The sequence below is a fragment of the Sciurus carolinensis genome, chromosome 18 (genome assembly GCF_902686445.1).
Source record: "Sciurus carolinensis chromosome 18, mSciCar1.2, whole genome shotgun sequence".
In the NCBI taxonomy this organism is placed as follows: domain Eukaryota; kingdom Metazoa; phylum Chordata; class Mammalia; order Rodentia; family Sciuridae; genus Sciurus; species Sciurus carolinensis.
Window position 1 is genome coordinate 36,293,149 of NC_062230.1, and position 21,459 is coordinate 36,314,607.

The 21,459-nt window shown below is 42.7% G+C and overlaps 1 protein-coding gene across 17 annotated transcripts in view; it reads right to left on the reverse strand.

The window, feature by feature from the left end:
• Nucleotides 1-21,459, reverse strand: part of Rbfox1 (RNA binding fox-1 homolog 1) — a 1,331,252-nt gene that overhangs the window by 659,811 nt on the left and 649,982 nt on the right. The gene's annotated exons all lie outside the window — the stretch shown is intronic.

Consider the following 21,459-nt stretch of genomic DNA (forward strand, 5'->3'; position numbering starts at 1 on the left):
GGGGTTGATATGTTCTAAGCTGCTTTCTCCTTCCATGCCCTTCCGACATGATGTTCTACCTCACCTCGGGCCCAGACTATGTTGTTGATCAACCATGGACTGAATCCCTAAATCTGTGAGCCAAAGTAAACCTTCCCTCCTCTAAATTGTTCTTTTTAGATCTTTTGGTCACAGCAACAAAAAAAAAATAACTGTCTAAAACATTAAAGTTTCTAGTAAGTTCACCTACAGGACAAGAAGCAGTTAGAGAAGGTTAAAAACAAATCAGAGGGAGGCAGTCAGTACAAGACCTTCCTTGTTACCCAGTTGGAATAAACTAATAATGTGGAAAACTCAGCAAATTGGCCCCAGATTAAACAGAGGAAAAATTCCTAGATGGGAAAGACAGACTTTGCAAAAGTCACCACTACCATAATAACTACACAGTGACAATTTCTTCAGTCTAGCATTTTACCATCCAATTCACACATTATTTTGGTTTTCATTCAACTTTTTTAGGTACAAAAAGACTTGCCATAGCAAGATTCTCCAAACTTCAATCATTTGCCATATCTTTGGGTTTTGTTCTATTACCTGACTATCTGTATTATTTATTCACTTGATATTTTCCATGATCATATTCTTCACACTAAACACAATTTATTTTTTAAAAAATCCTATGAAAATAACTTCTGGCATAGATGGGAAGCTAGAGTTGTTACCCATATAGGGAAACCAACTCACAACCTTCTGGTTACTATTGTGGCCCAGTGGTGAAAGGGTCCTGAGAAGCTTGTTTCAAATATCATATCAAATATCAAGGGGATTGAAAAGGGGACAACTTTCTCCCTATAGTAGTAAAGTTATTTACACAATGTCTGCAAACTACCTAAGAAAAACTTTTAAAAAGTCCTAAAATCTCAACTACTCATTGGAAAATGCTTTGGGCAGTGACTCAGGACTACACAAAGTAATTTCAATATAACTTGTGAAGCATTTATTGGTGGCAATAGGGTTAGAGTGGGGAGGGTGAGGTTGGGCTTACAGAGTGGGTTGGCACTCCTTCTATCCTCCAAAGGCTCAGAAACTAGTACGGAGTTGGACAGGCAGCAAATACCAAGCATCATCAACCAAGACCTATCAAGTTCTGCTGCTCTAACAAACAGCACCAACATGTGGTACATGCTACATTTTTATTTTCCCTCTTGCTAAAGGTCCACCTCCAGTTCCTTTCCCATACTCTCTTTTCTCCAGGATCCAGAACTGATAGAGCTGCCCCAGCTAAGGCATTGCCTGTCTTACTGCAAAGGAAAAGGAGGTCAAAAAGGAGTCATGGTGATTTTCCACTCAGAAGTGACAGCTATCCTTTGCACTCACAGTTGACTGACCACAGGATAAGTCATGTGCATGAACCTGGCAGGAATGGGTGGGAGGGTACAAGATTCTGTAAGGAGAGACTGGGGAGGGAGAGAGAGCTCACAGAAGAGCAATAATTATTTTGAGTAACAATATGGCCTTTCAATATTATCATAATGGAACTGAGGTTTTGGCCCAGGATTTTCAGAATTATTGTCCATTGTGATGCCTTCATAACAACCTGTCTCCATAAGGAAAAAATACAGTAAAATCTGAACACATGTACATTTCTCTGCAGGATCATTTGCAAACTAAGTGGAAGGACACGTTTAAACAACAGAAAGATTATTTATGCTCAGATGCCTACCATATGCTATTGATGGTTTTCTATGCGCTTAGCATGGGAACAAACTCTGAGACTCACAGGAGTCCTTGAAACAAGGGAAAAGCCGCTGACTGAGGCCACCATGCAGTCTCAGGAACTCCCCTTCCCCCTTCATTTTACGTGGATCTTAGAACACAGGCGACATCTGGGTCAGGAATAATTTAAATGCTGACCTGCAAGGAAGAGCAGGATGAACCGAAAGACCTTTAAAATGCACTTCCAACCCTGTGGACCCATAGTATTTTACCCAGAGGACAAATAGCAAATAAAAACGACGTGGAGATAAAATTTCTTGGGTAGACAGATAGTGCAATTGCAAGGGAATTTAATTTCCCCTTGAACCAAAAATGAAACCCAAGACAATAAGTGACTATATAAAGAGAACATTGCTTTCTAAATGTTGACATCAGTAAGCTCTTTCCATTCCGAGTGTGAATTTTTACAGAAAAATGAAAAAGTTTTCCAACAGTTTCAACCCTTCAACTGATAATGCCAATTGGGTGAATGTGCTGGGAATGTCCGGTTGAAGCTGTCAAATATAAGTCCGTAAAATATTGTTGTCCCTTATTTTGTTTGGATTTATTTTTATTGGTTTGGAAAAAGTTAATTATTTTATTTTTTTATTGTATTTTTTTTTTTTGTAAAGAAATAAAATGTTCAAAATGTCAAACAACTGCCTAATATTCTTGGATTCTAAATAAAACCTGTTCTTTGAGGAAATGATTCTAAATCTTAGGAGACTCATTGAAAATTTTATAATCACTGGGGAACATCTTGCCCATTTAAACACACACACACACACACACACACACACACACACACACCTCAAATCAAACACAGAAGCAAACACACAGAATGGAAAGGGAATTAGCAGTAGAAATGGTAATTATGTAAAGGAGCAAGAACTAAACATCATTCCAAAGCTAGTTCTACAAACCTGATGAAGAACTATCTCCATAGCAATTCTGCAGCTCTCCAAGAAGAAAGGTGAGAGAGAGAGAGAGAGAGAGAGAGAGAGAGAGAGAGACAGAAAGCGCACACACCTACCTAGCTACACAGACAGTGGACATGGTTGAAAACACATGACTAATGGTGACAGGGTTTAAAAAGCCAGAAAGGATTATGCCAAGTTTAGGGAATGACCAGTCTTTTCAGGAGGTGGCTGCAGTAAACAGGGCCATACTTGTTTTTTCCAAGATGATGATGAACCTGTGAGGCCAGGGTGGACTGCTGACTTCATGATATAATTTACCCAGAACCATCTGATTTCCCGGCTCAGAGCCCCTTTTAAAGTGGATGGAAATCCACTCTGAAAGATCTTCAGTGACAGCAGAGGTCTGGAACCATGCCATGCTGCAGAGTACTCCTGGAGACAGAGGAGGAAGAAGGCAGACGCAGACGTGAACCACCGGGTCAGGAACAGCAAAGTCAAGGATGAAGAGAGGGCATGGTGAGCGTGTGCTGGGACATGATGGTTTTGGAGGGCCAGGAAACACCAGGGAGAGACCCTGACAAAGGGAGAAGGTTCAGTGGCTTGCTGATGGTAATCAGTTGTGGGAGTGGCTACCACAAGGAAATGGTCCTTGGCCATTTTGAGCTATTCCAGACTGAGGAGCAGGATGGTCTTGCCACCACAGACACTGGCCACACTGGCCAACTGACCTCCAGCCAGCAGACTGCCAGGGGAGCTCTAGCTTTCACTTCCTGTCACATTTCACAGCTTCTAAGGGATACACAATTTTTCATATTTTCATATGAATTTAATGGAAAATTGGGATTATTTGACAACTAACAGTAGGACAAAAGGTATTTGGTGATTTTCTTTTCTTAGTAGTAATGCACATTTTCGTGCTCACACATGCACAAGATGCTTTAACCAACTGACCACTGAAAGCATCCTATGTTGCTTTCCTAAGTTGTAAAATACATCCTATGTTGTAAAATACAATGAATGATTTCCACTCTCCTCACCCAGATGTGGCTTGTAATTCTTAACCACAAGCTAACAAAACCCCTTTCATTATGGGTTTAAAAACGTAAACATGCTTTCTCCAGGGTTGCACTGAGTCCACAGGATTCATTCCTTGCATTCCTTAAAGATCAGCACTGTGTGACTGGACCTGATCACCATTCTGGACCTGGCTATGAAGCCCTCCTCATCAACATTAGGAATTCCATATTCTAGAAGTCAGGAGGGAGCTGAACTGCTATCAAAATTTGTTGATGAAGCTCTGGTTCCACCTGTTTGACTCTTGATCACACACAAGTGTCACATAGAAGCTGATAAACGCACAGACCCCCGGACCCCAGCCCCAGAGAGGCTGATCCAGACAATCTGGGATGGCGGCAAAACAAGCCCTTATAACAACCTCCCAGGTGAGGTGGATGCTGCTGGCGTGGGAACCGTACAGGGGAAACCAGGGACTGAGTTTTCTCAATACTCTTGGTCACCTGGGCACCTGAAAAGGCAGAAGAGCCCACATCAGATCTTCCAGATCTCTCCTCTTTGAATCAAATTAGTCCTGGTTTTAGCTGCGTCTATATCAGATTTGACATTAGATTTCATATTGAATAAAAGTTTTGCTGCTTTTGACAGAGCCAAGGCTTTAGGATGAGACAGGTCTGGGCTGTAATCCAAGTTTTACTATTTAGTACTTAAAAATATCTGCACTTCAGGTTCTTTTAAATCTCTCCAAAATGGGGACAATAAAAAAATATTTGAGACTTGGAGATTATGTGCATGCAACACATAGCAGAGTTCTCGGCACGACGCAGGTTCTTAACAGTTTGGGGCCACCAATCATCACAACACCAGAGTTCTGATCCTCAAAGGCTGAGACTGTGCTGTCTGCAGCCCTCATGGAGACGTGTGGGTCACCTGCAGTGACTGAGCACAGAGCAGCTGTTGTTAACTGATACCAGAACGGAACTCTGCATCCCCAGGTTAATCAAGGCTGGTTAATCAAGGCTGGGTCTCTGTACCCCAAGTTTGGAAAGCTGGGCAGACACTTACTGCACGGTGCCTCTGGGTCCCTGCATGTGGAGCATGGCCCACCGTGACCTAGCCAACAAGGATGCCCTGAGGCAGAAGCAACCCCAGAGCCAGCCTCTCTCTGCAGCATCTCTGCTGGGTCCACCCAGACGCCTCCCTCATCTGCAGCTCATTGCAGGTGCTTGCGTAACACGAATGCCAGACACTGCAGTGCAGGCTCAAGACGATCTGCTTGTCACAGGCATAAAAAATATGCCCTCCTTGCGTGCGACTCCCCGATTTCCACCATAGCCCCATCTGCTCGGTGCTTTAAACGCGGCAAGTGGCAATCTCATTTGTACCTAGGGTAAAGATGTTCCCTCTAACTTAAGTCTAAGCTTTTATTAAAAACATTTAACATGTTGGCTACTACAAAGAAGAACATCTATTCCTACAAAAAGAAAAAAAAGCAGGGTAAAAAGAAAAAAAAAAAAAAACTTCTTCGTTGGAATGTGAATTCAGCTCCTAACATTTACAAAGAACTATAGAAAACTTTCGACTCCTATCATTTTAAGAAATTATTTTATGTCCTATTTGAACAGGCTGGATGTGGGAGCCAAGGTTTCAATGTGTACTACAAAGACAGAAATCTAGCGCTGAGCTCTAAACAGCGCAGACCGCAAGCGGTGTTGCTTCAATATTTTCCCTCAAAGATGCACCGCACAGTTGTACAGGCATCTGCCTCAGGAAGGTCCCTTTTATGCAACAATTAGAAGGACATATTCTAATTAGGCAGATGGGTAAGAGACTAGTGAAATCAAATCCAACTCTTCCACCATCTACGAACCAACACATTAATTAAATCGGTTGGATTTTTGAAACTTGTGACTTTAACGGCAGTGATTTCCTCGATTATATGTTTCTATGAAAAAAAAAAAAAAAAAAAAGAGCTTCTCATTCAGATTCCCAGGGCTCCAACACAACAGCATTAAGCCAGCAAGAAGAGGGTCTGAAACAACTCAACAGAATCAAACAAAAAAAGCCAAGTAAGATTTCTCAGCTAAGCTAAGCACTTTCTATCGCTTGGGTCCAGAACATAAAGTGTATCTTTGATATAAATGGCTTCATCCCCACCTCTGCCTTAATGACCCGCTTGATATATACTGTAGCCATTCATATTAATTACATCATTAATAATGGTTTCTTTGAGACGCCATCTATGAATACAACCATGTCAGGAGACTTATGGTTCGTCTAGAATATCTGCAGATCTGCCTTAAGGAGCCAGAATCTCACCTTCAGAAGTGGCCTTTTATTGATTGCTAAATGAAAAGGGGAAGACTTCACGGGCCAATTCTTTGCTCCTAGCAGGGGTGGTGGATAGTAGGAAGAGAAGAGGGTGCTTGACCACCTGAGTGTGGGCAGGAAGCTTTGGTGAAGGAGTGGGGACATGAAGGATAACTGTCCCCCATCAATGCCACCTGCACCCCAAACATATTTATAGCTCTCCAAGGGACTCCTCTGCTAGGTTGCTCTGATATCCTCAACCGCAACTATCCCAGACTGAATGGTCACTGTGCACAGAGCCAGTGGGCACCTGCCAGGCGCTAGGACTATCCTGAGCACTCCACACACGACCCCACTTGATCCTCAAAGTGTCCCTGTGGTGTATGGAAGCACATTATCACTACTTGATTCTGCAGACTGGGAAGAGAGAAAATCAGAGGTTGAATAACTGGGTGCAGCCACAGTGGTCACTGGCAAGAGTGGCAGGGATCCCAGTAGGAGCACGAGACCCATGCTCATGCTGTCCTCCCTTGCAGTCCTTCACCTCTGCAAGTCATCACCCCCCACTGTCCCTGGGGCACAGAAAGCAAACTGCTGAGGCTTGCTGGACCCAAGTGACCAGGAAGAGGGGCGGCCTGGCAGACTAAAAGGGGTATCTGGATCCATAAGCAGACTTGATTTTTCTGCTGAATAATTTAGGTCTTAGCCTGCAGGGAATAGGAGCTAATGAAATATTAAGTGGGAAGACTGACATCACCATTTTTTCAAAACCCACCCACCCACCCTTCCTTCCTCCTTTCTTTTTGGGTTGTTTTCACCATTATGTCTTATACATAACCAAGTTAACTTCTTTTTATACTATGTCAAAAAAGCAGCCCAGGCCTGTATTACAGCCCTGGTCCCAACAGCAACTCTGGCTGGCTGACTCCCTACTTACCCGGAGCTCTTCAGATCTTAGCGTCCTGTTCTGCAAAATGGGATGACAGATGCACCCAACGTGTAAGCCACCTTGAGAGCTGAGCAGATGAGGAACTCACACATGCTGCTGTGAGCTCCTGGTAATTGTTGAGGGTTGAACTGTGTCCTGCAAAGTTCTAAGTGCTAAGTTCTAAGTTAAAGTGCTAAGCCGTAACGTCTCTGAATGTGACTTTGTTTGGATGCAGGCTTTTATAAGGGTAAATAACTTAAAATAAGGTCTTGAGAGATATTTCAATATTCCTGGTGTCCTGATCACAAGAGGGGATTCTGAACACAGACCTGCACAGAGGGAGGATGGTGTGTAGACACACTAAAGAAGATGGCCATCCACAAGCCAAGGGGAGATGCCTAGAACAGACCCTTCCCTCCCAGCTCTCAGGGGAAAAATCCTTTCAATATCTTGATTTTGGACTTCCAGTCTCCAGAACTTCAGAAACCTTTCTTTTGTTTAAGTGATCCATTCTGTGGCACTTTGTTCCAGCTGCTCCTGCAAGTGAATGCAGTGTTAGTTACTATCTAGGTCTGGTCTGAGAATCTTCTGTTTGATGAATGCTCTGGCTTCCACAGTTCTTGCCTGGGACCTCAGGAGAGAAAATGGGTTTCATTTGGTGTGCTGATCATCAAGGGCCACTGTGTAGTGTGCGGCTCTGAAGGATTGTGAGGCCCAGACTTGGTGGGGAAAGGTTCTGTGATTGATTAGCAATGTCTGCAAGGAGCAGAGAAGGGGAAAGTGGAGAAGATGCACTGGGCTTTCTTCAGCCCTGCCAGGATCCCACTGGGCATTTGTCTTTGACACCATTTCCAGATTGAGCCTCCTGATGTATCACTTCCATCTCTCCAACACTGTGCTCTGGAGCTTCCCGGAGCTTATTCTTGCCACCCACATAAAATATGTACACATTGATCTCCAGAAATTCCAAATATGTTGAGGTATTGAGTCATGCATTCAAGAATATAATACAAGAAATAATAATACAATAGTCATACAAGAAATGCAATAATCAGAATCAGAACACCTTATCATTGGATACAATCATGATGCAATTATCATCCAAGAACACACACTGGCTGCCCCAGGAGCATCATGGGGCTGAGCCCCTCACTTTTTCCTCATCATTGGTAACTTTATTTGGGGTCATTCCTTCTCTACCATGCCTCTTCCAGTTCACATTTCTGAAGCTGTCTGGCCTGACCAGCAGGGTTCCCTACCTCCTCCCAGCTTCACCTGAAAAGCTCCATGAAGCCCTCCCCCTGGCCCAGCTCCAGCCACGCATCCATCATGGACCAATCATGGACACAGGAGAAGAGCAGACTCTGGGTGGCTGGGCTGCGTGTCCCTGTGCACCACTGTAGGCAGGGTAGTGGTATCAGGGACAGAGAGGAAGGGATAGCACTGCAAATGGAGGCTGTGGTGGAAACCAGCAGGGCCTTTCTCTGCCTGTTGGATGACCCTGCCAGCCTTACCGCCATCTTTTCCCAACTCCGTGTGCTCTTACCAGGTTATTTCCCCCAATCGCCTTTTCTTCCAGTTGCTGCCCTAACTGGGAAAGTTTCTGCCTTTTGTCCCCTAAAGGGTCACCTATAGCAGGGTAACACTGCATGATTAGGTAGCCGTAAACCCACCACTGGCCACCGAAGAACAAGGACCAGAGAGGCTGGGGGACTCCCATGAAAATCCTTCTTGAAGAGGATGTTGCATCTGCAAAGTTTACTGTGTGGATGGAGGAAAACCCATGAAAGATCCAGAATACTCCATGCATAAAGAGGTGCAGAGGGGAACACATGGGACTGAGCAAATGAAAGGGCTGCACCACCAAAATGTCAAGTAATATTTCTAGGGTATTATCAAATTTGAGTGAGAAGTAAGATCGCACATGTACTTGATGATTCCAAATGGCTCAGACCTGTTTGCAAATTCAACATGGCAAACAGAACAGAGAAACAGGAGCCAAAAAGTTTCCACTTCTGAGTCAAATCAGGGAAATTGGTAGTGGCCAGGACTCCTGTGTTAAGACGGAATCAGAACCTAAATTTACCCATGTAGAAAAGAATGCTATGATTAAATAGAGATGCGTACCAGGGGTAAGGGAAATAACACACTGGAGCTTGGTTTATACTCCTGAAACATCTATTGAAAAACTGATGTCTTCTAGATAGTATTGGCTTAAAAAGGACAATGGCAACTTATGGTAAATCCAGCTGTAAAGCAAATAATCTAATTAACTTACCCCTAACTGCAGTATATGAGCATGTAAATTCCAATTAAGGTTGTGATGGAGCCCATCCATTAATGATATGCCCCCAAATGGAAAGAGTCTCAGAAAGTGGAGGTAATATTCGAAGATTACATAGCAGAACATCCAATAAACAGGACAGAGAAGAGGGTCAGGAACAGGAGAGACCAGAGATTGCTCACCTGAAGTTAACTGTAGCAGATACACTTTGGGGCACATCATGTTGAGCTGCCCTTCAGAAAACAGTCTGATGGGCTAATAAGTAAGTTCACCAGAAGCCAAGTCAACAACCACAATGGCAAAATGAATTCATTGAATAATAATAAAAATACTGTGTTACTGAAAAATTTGTAGAAAGGTTTAGTATGCTTGCAACTACTCTGTCAATAATCTGTCTGTCTGTCCCACTGAAGCAAAGGACAGAGTGTGACATGCACACACTGGAGATTTAGCACCTCTGAGTCCTCAGTGCTTCCTACGTGAAATCAGGGGCGGAGAAGGAGTGTGGAGAGCTGGCTGCTAGTTCATCTGCTTTCTGAATCTGTCTCACAGACCAGCAGGCTTGTGCTCAGCGGGTTGAGGCTTCACCTGTTACTGACTGCATGACCATATACAAGTCATATCCACTATCTGAACTCTAATTTCCTCAGCCAGGATACAAGACAGAATCCCACACAGCTCTCTAAACAAGGATGCAAGAGAGAATTGTCAGAGATTGCTGCCAACTTCCAATCCGCCCCTTAGAACCTAGAATAGACTTTTCTTCAGACCCATTCTGCAGTTTGTGAAGAGTCCAAAGCTTTTCCTCAGAGTTCTGCCGATGGCAGGGCCTTGCGCTCTCGTCGGGTACCCTATTAGATCTGTGCCCTCCCTGCATTTTTGTTCTTGGCTCTGTCTCCTGCTCTTGTTACCTTTGGATAAAATCAGCCCTGACATGAGAAACAGTGGCCTTCCCTGACCACAGATACAGGAGCAGAACATGAAGAGGGCACATGGAGCAGACTGTCAGTCAGGATCCACCAGGTAATGCTGCAGTGACAAATGACTGCAAAGTCCCAAAGGCTCAGAGGCAACAGAAGGGTATGTCTTGTTCCTATCACGTGTCCATCATGGGTGAGGTAGGACAAGGACAGGATGACGGTGGTGCTGTTCCTTAATGTCTCTCAGAGACCAAGGAAGAAGGCAGAGACATTGCCTCAAATTCTTCTGACCACTTGTTCAGAGGAAAAAGAAACTTCTACAAACTCTTTCATGTACAATGAAATGACCCAGCCCTAGTCACTCCCATTTATAGCTCACCATCCAGAACGAGTCTTGTAGCCAAACCGCAAGCTCAGGAGGTGTCCCTCAGGAGGAAGAGGCAGACGGCTTGGCAAGGGTAATCTTCTTGCCTCCACCCCTCCCAGAAGAGCAAAGCATCTCGGATCCCTTGGACTTGCAGCCCTCCCCTGCTCTGCTCCACATGCTCCTGGTTCGGCCAAGGCTCCATCCACATCTGGAAGCTAACCATTCACTTAGATGCTGCCTGGAGCCTATCCCCCACTCTGTTCTCCTTGAATGGGTATTTTTAGGAATTGGAAGAACACATTTGATGAATTATTTTCACACTTATATAACCAAAATGTGATTGTATATGTGAAAGTGATTTCTCCAGATCAAGTCCTAAGTTGATCATTCTTACCATGTTGGAAACTTCTCTGGGCCTCTCTTTTCTCACTATAGAAAGACAGTAACAGTCCTTCTACTGGTGTTATCACTGTGAAGCGGTATGAACATGCAAGACATGGATACAACCTCAGACAAATGAGACTCTGTTGCAGTCAGTTTGGAAGCTGTCCCCAATTCCAATCACTGAGAGCTGATGGTCTCTTTTTCTTTTTGGTTACTGTAAGTAGAATTTTTTTTTTTGGAGGGGGCAGTCTGATATCAAGTGGAAGTCAAGCTCCACACAACTCTAGTTTCATCTGTCTTTGTGATTTAATAATGCAGTCCATATTGGAAGATGCCGGGCTTATGTCAGTTACTAGAGAATTACATTTCTGTGTTCTGCTAAAGGGAAGTAAAGATCGGCTCTGCCAGATGCACTCACAGAACTAGAGAGAGGCGCAACTCCAAGTCTACACATCCATCTTCCTCTAGGACACGTCGACAGGCAGAATCTATGAAATATGGACTGTATTAAAAATGTTAAATGCACTTTTTAAATGTAACCACTGCAGAAATAAGATACCATCCATTTGTTCATTTGCTTTTGCTTATTGTTCGGTATTATTTTGCCTCAACTGGACACTCTGTGCCTGTTAAGCACCAGTAAATGGCCAGTTATGACGCAAACACAAAATATACATATGAATATTTAATAAGAAACAATAACAGAAATACAGTGTGCATTTGTTGCTCCACTGGAAAGCTATATTCATTATTCTACAAATTATTCTCCCATAAATATTTCAGAAACTTGGAGGAAAAAAAGGTTAGAATATTGTGTCCAGTGCTTGGTGGACTGAAAGCAGTTCTGTATTTGCTCTGGGAAGAAGCCCAGCCTGTTCTTGCCACTCGGGGCTGAAATCCATCTTTTGCTCAGTTTTAGGAGGTAGAATTTTTTCATGTTTTGTCCTAATATACACATAAATTAAAAAACAAAACAAAACAAAAAAAGAGCATCAGCAAGCCCAGCGGACTAGGCTCTTTATTGATCGGAGGGCAGACCATGACCTTCTTGGTACCAGCCAAGATTAAGAAACAGGATCCTTACCAGGAAAAGTGGTCTCAGAAAGAAAAATGTGTCACAAGCCTTTTCTTGTTCTGTCTTAGCAAAATGCACTCAAAAGCCCACGTCTCCTCAGTCTGCTGTTTGGATAGAAATGAATTATATTCTAGGTATCAAGTATTTATTAAGTCAGTGCCTACTACATGGTAGGCATAATCCATACTGCTGAAGGTCAAATAGTGCCCATGAAGAATATGGTTATTTTTGGTATCACTGAATTTCTGAAGAGTGAGTTTATTTCAGTTGATTAACTCTGAATAGAGAACAGTCTTATTTAGGAGCTTGAATGGTATTACTATTATTTCTCTTTGATAGTAGAGGAACCGAGTCATGCATTGTCCATTGAATATGGTTACTGGGAGGTAATTAAATGATTGTGTGATAACCCACGAAGGAGACAGGGAGTGAGGAACCCAAGATGGATTGTGCTGTTGGTTCTTGGGAATTAGAAAAAGGGAGCTCACTGCACCCAAGAGTCACCACTTCTAGCTTTAAATTATTTTCTCCCAGGCATGGACTGAGGCCACCTTCCTGTCCTGAAAAGCAGCAAGGTCTAACGGGGCTACCATTCACCTCAGTCACAGCATACTTGGGACACAGACACAGTCCACGACCCTGCGCTACATGCAGAACTGATGCGCTGTAAAACTCTCAGCTCTGGACAGCCACATGGAGCTGCCATGCATACAGCTGGCACCTCAAAGACCACTGCCACCCAGGCAACTAATTGGACAGAGAGGTCAAAGAACTTCCCTGCTCCGTGGTGAGCACTATCACTCAGAGTCACTGAAGGCTCCAGAACAGCGAGAGTGAAGTCATCACCATCAACGGCAGCCTCACAAGTCCGAGTGCCAGGAGGTCCGTCCCATGCAGCATTGTAGCCCCATCTGACTAAATGTGATAAGAAACTTGCTCAGGGCCAACTGTCACCTGGTGATGAGATTTCAACCTAGATTCGTGTTCTTCCAATCTTGAGATTCCCCTGGTCACAGTGGGACCCACTCACGGCTCCTCCTGGTTTTCTGGAGTCATGCTCAGGAACAGCAGGGGCTATGAAGCTAGGCTGCCTGGTTCCACCCTGGACACACTACTTCCCAACTCTGCTGGTTTACCAGAGTTACTTAACGTTTCAAAACCTCAGTTTCCTCATCTGGAAAACAGGGACAATAAAGGAGACAGAGTTGTGTTGGCTAAACAAAATAGTGCCCAGGGTTGATGCTCAGGGTGACAACATCTTTGACACAGTGGTGGTGAGAGTGACCACAGTGACATCTCTACCCAAACCTTTGGATGGAGAGAATCTTCCCATTGGTGTAAACACTCACCCAATTCCAATGCAAACTAGAAGTTTAATGTGTTTAACTCAACAGTTTATGCAGCAAGGTTTTTCTTTTTCCCTTTTTTTAACTGAAAATAATTACAAGAACGTAGCTATAATTCACTGTCATAGCCTTGAGGAAGCTTCATGCAATTGAAGAAGATACACATAAAACTGTGATAAATTGAAAGCCTGTTTGAAATTTGTAGTCATAGTGAGCACTTCTTGTTTAATTGCATTCTGCTTACATAACTAAAGGACCTAAATTAAAACATAACCATGTTCCTAATGATCCTGCACTCTTTCTTCCCCTACCACATAAGGAAACTCAAGGTGTTAAATTAGTGACGCTTTGGGACTGAGATAACGAATGTGTGAATTAAACATACATTTCATACATTTATTTACATATATGAAAAGGAGGCAGACGCACCCACTCCTTGTAATTTATGGTTTCCTCACGCTTTGGGAGGATGACTTGCTATAGATTTCTAGAGACGCTCAAAGTTTCTCGAGGAAGAAATGCCAGGTACATCTTTCAAAAGTTTGGGTGGCTTTGCATAGCCTCTGAAATGCTGAGAATATAGAACTCACTCCAGTATATCTAATTATCTTTATGAAATCTCTCAAAATCAATGGCATTATGCTCAAATCCAGCTGCAGCCAGGGAAGTCAAACAGCAGGATATCACAGAGGTTACTGAGAAGCACGGCTTTCTTCTTAATAGCACTATTTTTATGGGACATGGAACTTCTGAATCGCCATCTTCTGTTAACTCTTTGAAGGACCCAAACAGAACTCAACCATTTTGGTGGGAGAAATCAATTCATCTCAATCTCGATTTCTGTCCTCATTTTAACTCCTTTAAGACAAAGAGCTCTGGCTCTGAGACACAGCTCTAGATCTAGCGGACACTGGATCATGGTTTTGCTAGTAGCAACAGCCTGCATGCAGTCTGCTTAACTGTTTGCTGCCATAAGAGCATCCAAAGCAGTTGAGGGTGACTTAGGTATTCTGTTGTTCTTATAGGGAGTCTTAAAACTGATTTGGATACAAACAGGAACTAGCCACCCCAACAAGAAAATTTTAGGGAATCTTAGAGAAAGGAGATATTTCAACTATTTCCCAAAATGAGTTTTAGGGAAAAGTTCTTAAAGCTAATAGGTGAAAGAGCTGTCTCCTTAGGTAAAGGTTGCATTACCAAAGACAGCAGAGGGGGACAGATGGAGAGAGGAAATGCAGAGCAGTGAATCCATCCCCCCAAGTGGCTCACCTGGATTAGAGTGATCAATTCATTTACTCAACAAATATGTTGTCCCTACTATGTGCGAGTCACTGTGCTGGGTGTTAAACATAAACTTGGTGCTGCAGATAAACATGGCTCCACTGGCATAGAGCTTACCATCCGGTGGAACATATGGAGCTAGATTTGAGACAAAGCAGGAGTTGTGATGGGGCACCCGCAGGGGCTGGGAAGGTTCTAAGAGGGGTATTTCACCAAGATGGCGCCACAATCGTAGGGAGTCAAGTAGCTTTAGAGATACGCATGCTGCAGAGGGAAACACACACACACACATGCATACACGTGTGCACTCATGCACACACGTGCATGTACTTGTGCTGAAAGAGCAGGAATGGTGAGGAAGTGAGAAGAGATGGAATTTAGGACAGGAGTCCACCAGGACTGTGCCTGGCGGGCTACTGAAAGCACCTGTGGACTTGATCCTAGACTTGATGCTAAGGATTTTAGCAAGAAGGACTGGATCAGCCTGGTGTTTCAGCAATTTTCCTTCCATCTGGTCTGGTAGTCAGAGTACAGGAGAGCAGAGAGGGAGGCCAGAGACCAGAGGCAGAAGTGGTCACAGCACTCCAGGCCAGAGCAAAGAGTGGCTCAGGCCAGAGGAGCAGGAGGATGGGGAAGGGGGAAGATGCAGGAGCCAAGGTTTCCTGGACCCGACCACTCGGATGTGGGGTGGGGGAAGCAATGGAGGAAGGAAAGTGCTTTTCAGACACACAAAATTAAGCTTTGGTTGGTTTATTTGAAAAAGAGAAAAGGAAAACCTTCCTCCAGTTCCGACCTTGAGAATGTAAGGAGAAAGATGAAGTGGACCGGTCCACCCACTCCTAAGACTGCCTGCTCTAAATGCAGGTGCAAATCCATTCACTTGGGCTAGGTTTAATGAGTGGTCATTAGTCACCTGGCGCTGGGCTTGACTCGCTCACTTCCAAGGCAACAAGAACCCCGACCCCTCTGGATAGAGGAGGAACATGAAAAAAAGTTCTGAATTTTTTACTCTCTGTATAAATGAGTTTTAATTCATGCCTCTCGAAGTTAGGGCCTTTTATTAGTGACTGTAAATCTCTGAGAGACAAGAAGTCATAAGATTCTGAAATTGCCTTATAAATTAGTTGCTGGTGGTGAAACAGTTGTTCAGTTTGTTGAGGGGCTGGAGTGGGGAGGGATTTTGGTGTTGAAATAATTATTGAACATTACTGAACCAAATAATTAAACTGTGCTGTAAAATTACGGTTATGGTAATATTCCCATCACCATTTGTTTTGTTTCTCCTCATCTAAATTATGATTTTTTTTTTGTTATTGCTTTGCGAAGCTACAATATAACAGTCAAACCTGAAATTAAAACCGGCCTGCAAAAGTTATGCAAGGTGATTCAACATGCTCCACAAGCAATTATTCACGGAGCTCTTAAATCCTCCTTGTAAAGCTAGGTGGACGTGTGTCAACGAAAGCCTGAGGCGTGCATAGGTGTCAGGAGAGAGGTGCAGCCAGCTGAAACCATGGACATGCAGAGGAGGTGTCAGAAAGTCCGGAGGGAGAACTTGGAGTATCAGAATTCCATTTCCTAGCAGTGCTGAATCTCGGTCCTACAGACCAGGGAAGAGCCCCTGCTCTTTTCAAACGTAGCAGGGAATGTTCTACTCCCACTCCTGACTGCTCCACACTGGGATGCCCACTCTCTCTGCCCTACTTATCAAGCTCTAGACAGAGGAAGAGCCCTCTAGAAATTTCACCATCACCACCACCACCAACATTGTCACCATCCAAGAAGAAATGAGATTGATAAATTATGAATTGAAGAATTTTCCAGCAGGTCATGGTGGTACGCACCTGTGGCTCCGGAGGCTGAGGCAGGAGGATTGTGAATTCAAAGCCAGCCTCAGCAACTTAGCAAGGCCCTAAACAATTTAGTGAGAACCTGTCTCAAAATAAAAAATAAAAAGGGCAGGGGAAATGGCTCAGTGGTAAAAGCACCACTGGGTCCAATACCTGGGGCCAAAAAAAGAAGAGAAAAGAAAACAAAAAAACCTTGTGGGATCAATTCAGGGAAATGCCTATATATCACAGCATCAAAACAAGATGCTCCCCTTTGTCCATCATCTATAAGAGCTTACATTAGTGAGAAGTCTCCTGGGTACTGAGATTATATAAGTAACTCACGGCTCTGGGTTACTTTTCATGGTTTGGGGGAATCTGCCCCTTCTGAATGCTTTCCCTCCTGATCCTCTGATTTCTGTGGGATACTCAGCTATTGTGACTTCAAACCCCTTCAGAATTAAATACTCGAAAAATTGAACACAAAGCTGGTATTATTTAGAATTTCATCCATTTCTGAGCATTCAAATGTCCTCTAAAGATTCAGATGGCTTTGCAAATTTGACAAATGCATGTTCTAGAATTTATTTTGAGAAGGATAAAAATATTAGGCAGTGGGAATTATGTTAAAGGATTCTGATTATATTTTTTCCTTCTCCCTTTCTATAGTTTCCCATCCTACCATGCACATAGAAATTCATGATAATCTTCTTTTTTATATGACCCAATAGAGTTTAAGACATAGTCTCTAAAAGTAGGAGCTCAAGAAATGGGAGCGTTCACATAAAAACCCACCTATAGGAGACAATATGAACTTGCCATAATGCAAGAAGGACAAACAGCCCAGTGGTTGATTACAGGTTTAGAGTTAGAAAGAGACACAGTTATTCTTCCTTTTTAAATTATGCCTACTACTAATTATGGAATTTTTGACCAGTGACAAGCTGAGTCCATTTTTCCATCAAATGATAATATACAAATGCTATTTGCCTGGTAGGGTTCTCATAGGGAATATCGAAACCAAGCACCATGCACAGCACAGGTTGTCAGTAAATGTTGGTGATGAAGACAAGAGGGAGGAGGAGGAGCATGTGGGGGTGCACAGGAAGAAGAGATGACAGGCAGTCAGTCAGTATGGGCCAGGCTATGCTGCTGTAATAAACAGCCCTTGAAGTCAGTGGCTCATAACAGTGAAAGCTTATCTTACTCATGTCATATCCCATTGCAGGTTGTCTGGAGCTTCTGCTTTCTTTTGTCACTCAGGGACATGAATTGACAACTAATTTATCCCAAATCTCCAAGGCAAAAAGTGTCATCTCAAGGATCCCCCTGGAAGAGATTCATATCACCTCTGCATATTCCACTGGTCAAACAAAGTCAGTCACATGGCCAAGCCCAGCTTCCCAGGGGCAAGGAAATGCGATACTTCCTACATCTTAATGAAAGGTGTCTTAGTCACTTAAAGATGTTATACCAAAATTCATGGACTGGATGGCCTAAACAACAGTCTTTTACTCTCATATTCCTGGAGATGAGAAAAACAAGATCCAGGGGCTGGCAGGGTGGGGTCCTGGTGAGAGCTCTCCTCCTGGCTCTCAGATGGCCCTTTTTGCTGGGAGCTCATGTGGCAGAGCAGATCTCATGTCTCTTTCCCTCCTCTAGGGACACTAATCCCTCCAAGAAGCATCACCCTTATGATCTCATTTAAACCCAATCACCTCCCTGGCCCCGCCTCCAAGTATCAGTGCACTGTGGGAGAGGGCTTCATTGTGCCCATGATGGGGAGATGCCAATGTCCAGTCCATAACAAGAGGGCACTGGAAATGTGCCATCAACTGCCCTTGAGTAACCAAAAATATGGAGGTAAATGTGTTTTTCTGCTCGCTTCCCATTTAACTCCAGCTTCCCACAATCAAACGTTATGTAAAATAAATGTTTAAAAAAAAATCAGAAACCAATCAAGAAGAGTCAGCTTGACTCTTACTCTCTTATCTTGCCCAGGGCAACATCACTGATTTGACCACTAACCCACGTCCAAGTCCACAGGAGTGTCTTGGGATGCAACAGCTTCACAGACCTGGGTTATGCTGTGAGGAGCCCTGCTACCCCATCTCTTCTTACAGTGAATTGCTTCCACGTCCACTTTAGCAGGTGTTGCTGTTTCTGTGACTAAACTTTCCAGAAGGTTGCAATGTGCAACACTGAAAGAATTTCATTAAAAAAAAATGTGATTAATACTTGCTGATGTGAAATGAGTACTTACTACACATCAGGTACTTTGATTTTTAAAAAATCACATATTATTTTACATATTATTTCAACACTCATAAAGGGAAAAGATCAATATTATATTCCCTTTTTGAGATGTTAAATGAGACATTGATAGTATTAAATATCTTGTTAAGCTTTTCAGAAGAACATAGTGAGGGAATCAGAAATAATTGTAAATGATGCAAGGTTCTGGATTTTTCTATGTTTTATTACTTTCATGTTTCAGAGTGACCACAAAATCTGTCATCTGAACTGGATACTCTGAGTGAAAGGGGGGATGTTGATGATTACACCTGGATTAAGGTATATAAGGGGCTTGTCCTGGACAAATCCAAAGGTCATGGCAGGGTGAGCAAGTGACAGATAGTAATTCATAAATACCTACTGGATTCTGTCCTTATGTCCCTTTCCTTCTCTTTATCTTCTTTAATTTCTCATCCTGAAAAAATTCTGGATGATGAGGTTCCCTAAAGAGAATCGCTGTTCCCAGAGAGGTGATTCCTTGTACAAACTGTCAGCAGGGCCACTGATGTTCCAAAAGGCAGCCCCCACTCCAGGCTCATTAGAAAGCAAAGAACTGAGGCGTTTCATGCATCTCTCTGTTAGGACCAAGATGACAATTCACAAAACACCTGCACCTGGTACATTTCCAAGCCAAAACCCCATTGCTTTATGGGAAACTCCCACTGGAAGGGATCCTGCGGGTGAGAATGTGTTTCTTAAATGCAAGCTCATAGCAGCAGCAAAACACTGAACGTTGTTCTCCAAGACCAGAGAATACAGACTCGAGCTTGAGGGTATTGTGAAGGTTTAAAGCAGCATGATCTTTGGACATTTTCATGAAGCAAAAGATCCTTACTGGCTGGTTTCCTTATCCTGATGTTCAGTGTGGCAAGGGCTACACATTCACAAATCACCATCTAAGAAAATCGTGAGCTTTTGACAGACATGGAAAGGATGGCTTGGGTTTGCATTTCCACTCCATGTCCCAACCCCCACCGGCTTTCCACTATCTCACGGTGAGAGTGAGACGTCTTCTTTTTTCAGCATGGTTTGAAACTTAGTCCATCAGCCACCTGTGCAGAAAGGTGGAAAGTGGTGGGAAAGTAGTTTACATTTTGTGAACATTACAAAGTAATGGGAACAGATTGAAATAATAAAGAACTAACAGAGAGAAGGTGAGCAAATCCATTTTTAATACAAAGAAAGATGCATATTCAATGGGGAAAGAGCTTGGGAAAGAAAAGAGGAATGAATTATTTTATACAAACCATCGCCTTCCATCTTCCAACCTAATCCTCTTGGCATACTTATCAAAAGATGCTACTCTAGCCAATATTGTGCCCTCTTTTCTCCCTGATTGTTTTTTTTACCTGATTTAGACATTATTGGGAGAGAACACAATGGCTTAGCTTTTTCATGTACCATGCTAACACTAAGTTACTTAGAAAGCAAGAGATCTGTCAGAAAGAAATAGGGCTGCCCTCAGCAAAGATGGGACTTAATTGCATCTTCAAAATTCTGGCACACAGTTTCAATCTCATTGCTTACAAATAAAGCAAAAGAGTACACTCATCCATTTGTGGCAGGTGACAATATCGTAAATGATAGGCAAACTTTGAGAAGTTAGACGATCTTATTAATTAAAGGGTATATAACAACAGCAAAGTGTTCCTTATATCATGAAGAAGAATAAGAAATCTCAGCCCATAATATCTTGATTAAAAACACTGAATCACAAAATATCATCACAGAATAATGTAAATCACATCTCCAAATCCTGGTACTATTCCTGAAGTTGGTGGCAAACCATTAACTATGTACCAAATACATTTAAAAATATTTCTGTGCCAGGATATTTATGGTTATAAAGAAAAGACCAAAGGGTAAGAACTAAATAAAAACTGTGCTCAAATGCTCAAATCAGAAGTGTCTTTTCTTCTTTGTGTTTTTTTTTTTTTTTTTTTTTTTTATAATTTTCATGCTATCTACTGTGGTCACGGATCATTTAAGTGAGTATTATGAATATTTTGAAGCCCTGCCCCCCACAACATTAACAGTGAGGTTGTGGAAGGTGGTTAACTGACCACCCTCCTGCTCTGAACTCCTCACCAAAAAGACAGCCCCAACTGTCTCTCTTGTTTTGAGGAGCGTCCATCTGCAGAACTTCAGATAAAGAGAAACTGGTACCTGAGAAAAAGAGTTAAGTGTTGAATGTCTCCATTTACTGTTTCAAATGCACCTCAGAAGACAAACAAACTTTAAAAGGATAGCTCCCACAGAGCAAAATATTCCCAGAAGCCAGCTCTTCCTCACGATTCCATGCATTATCAAAAGGTTTTAAAAGCCAGTTTGGAATTTTCCATCCTGAACAAAACAAGATGCATGAATTAGATCCCTGATCCCCAGACGCCCTTCCTTTGACCCGCACATCCTGGGCTGATGTATATTTCAGTCCATGATAAAAAGAGAAGGATGAGGAATTGTAAAAAATAAACTATAATTTTAAAGTGAATTTTTTTTTCTTTTAGTCAGAAATAGTCTTTTCTATTCTTTTGGGCATGATGATGCCATTTCTTTTCTGAACTGTTGGTGATTTTGTAAAACATCTGAACCCATGGAAATACAACAATAGCCTCCTTCTATTTTATTTATGTTATTGTATTGTATTTATCATTTTCAAAATATTTCCTTGTCTTGAAATTACTGTATTGGATAACTAGAGAATAAAGAGTGGTCTCCAATTTCTTGTTTTTGAATATGTCTCAAAGTGGAAGAGGTATGCTTTGAGGGGAA